Raw genomic sequence first — 2,521 nt, forward strand, 5'->3', positions numbered from 1 at the left:
CACTCTTGGCTAAGAATCACCATCCCTTGAACTTCTTTGATCCTTTCCATCACAGCATCTTTCAAGAATTTCTGGTAAGGAGGAATCATCACAAATGCATCTATTAGAGGCATTCTAAGCTCAATCTCCCTAACTTGTTTGTCAAACAATGCCTTGTATTTCTCAACCATCTGCTTCTTAAATCTTCCTGGGAAAGGTAGTGGAGGCTTGTAAGGAGGAGGAATGAACCGGACTTCTTTTTCTTTGGAAGCAACTGGCTTGGTTTTTTCTTGAGAGGCTGCTCGATCGGGTGCTCGATCACGCACTCGGTCGAGTGAGTGGTCGAGTGGTGGGTCGAGTTCGTTGGCGTTTTCATTCTGAGTTTCTTCTTGCTGAAAACCCTCCCTTTCTTGATCACCACTATCCTCAGTGTCTGGCAAAGCTCCCTCTCTTGTTGGTAGAACCCTTCCACTGCGTAGATTGATAGCATGAGCAGATTCTATAGAGTGCATAATGGCCTTGCCTTTGTTATTTGGGGCATTAGCTAGTTGATTCTCCATAGTCACAATCCTGGAAGTAAGTGTGTCAAACTTGGCATGGAGGTCACTGTAAACATCTGATATCCTCCTGTTCAACTCATCAAATCTGTTGGTTACCATAATCTTTCCTTGTGTTTGCCCAATCAACAATTCTTGCATCATTGCTCTTAAGTCTTGTTCTTGGCCTTGGTTAGTCTGAAACCCTGGTGGGGACACAACTGAGGCTGGAACACTTGATGTTGTTGTTTGGGGACATAGTTTTGTTGCTGTTGAGGCTGTTGAGGTGGATAGACTTGGTCTTGAGGATTAGCCACATTGGTACTCCTATAAGAGAGATTGTTGTTCTTGAAACCTCCTTGGTTGTAGCCTTTGAATCCTCCCTGGTTTTGCATGTAGCACAACTCAGCAAATTCAGTCTCCCCCTCTTGAACTGGAACCTCTTCTTCACCAATGAAGTGAATAGACTTTTGTTGGCTAAGGAGGATCTTGTCAAGCTTCTCATTGACCATCTTCAAGTCCTTTTTGTACTTGTCCTCTTGATCAGTTGAGGAACTCCGTATGGTTCTGTCATAGTCCTCATTATAGTTGCCATCTGACTGAGCAAGATTCTCAACTAATTCCTAGCCTTCTTCCACATTCTTGTTGAGGAAGTTGCCATTAGAAGCTGTGTCAAGAAGCATCCTTATCTTGGGAAGCACTCCTCTATACAATGTCCTCAAGAGTGACTCATTGCTGAAGCCATGATGAGGACATTGAGTCTGAAATCCTTTGAACCTCTCCCATGCTTCACAAAAGCTTTCATTGTTTCTTTGAGCAAACCCAGAAATCTCATTCCTCAACCTAGCTTTCCTTGCATTGGAGAAAAATTGGCTAAGAAAGCCTTCTTGCAAGCATCCCATGTGGTTATTGCTCCAGTAGGAAGAGTCTTCTCCCAAAGGTGTGCCTTATCTCCAAGTGAGAATGGGAAGAGCCTCAACTTGAATCCATCTTCACTCACTCCATTGATCTTTGTAAGACCACAGATTCTGTCAAACTCATCAAGGTGATCTAGTGGATCCTCCATTGGCAACCCATGAAACTTGTTGGCTTGAATCATGGAGATCAATCCACTTTTGATCTCAAAGTTGTTGTTTGCTACAGTTGGAGGCACAATTCCAGCCCTTTGGTTGTGGGTGTTGGGTGCATCTCCAGCACCAATGTGCCTAGGTCTCTGCTCATGGTTAGCTTGTTGCTCCATGATCACTGAATCCTCTTGCTGAACTTGAACTACCCTTCTTCTCTGATTTCCCAAACCTTTGTGCAACTTGTGGATGTTGTCAATAGGCCTTTGAAGATTGTCTTTTCCTTTAGACCTTGTGTGCATCAACAAACGCGAGTACAGACTCGAACAGGTTCACAATTGAGCTCAGGCTCGTCTGGGGTGTCAAGTCGACTGGGAATTGGTGGCCAAATGTACACGGCTTCTGACTCGATCAAGTGCTCGATCACTGCTCGGTCGAGTGGTGGTCGAGTGACTGGTCGAGTGGTACCTGAAATGGAACTTCAACCCAGCAACAGAAGATTCAAGTGTATAAACGAACTTAATCTTAGACTAATATGGATCCTAAATGTCACAAAAACACACTCAAATGGGCAACGGCGCCAAATTGAAACAAGTTATTTTGTTGGTGGTGATGAATGTATGCAATGGTGAGATATTAATGGAATGATGGATGGGTGTTTCAATTCCCCTTATGCTGTTGCAGTATAAGACGTATCAATCCTAAATGAGTGTTTGTGAACAATTAAGATATGCATATGAATCTAAGTTAAGACAAATGTGAAGATTGTTTGTCACTAACAATCCTAAGATGGAAATGTAAAATGCAGAAAATAAACTACAAGAACTAAAAACTAAATGCAAATGAAACTGAATGATTGCAACAGTAATGAAGCTAGAATAGAAATAGAAACTGCTACTAATGAACTAATGCAAGACAATTAATGAACTGAAAACTAAATGA

Source organism: Camelina sativa, chromosome 5, assembly GCF_000633955.1.
Source record: "Camelina sativa cultivar DH55 chromosome 5, Cs, whole genome shotgun sequence".
In the NCBI taxonomy this organism is placed as follows: Eukaryota; Viridiplantae; Streptophyta; class Magnoliopsida; order Brassicales; family Brassicaceae; genus Camelina; species Camelina sativa.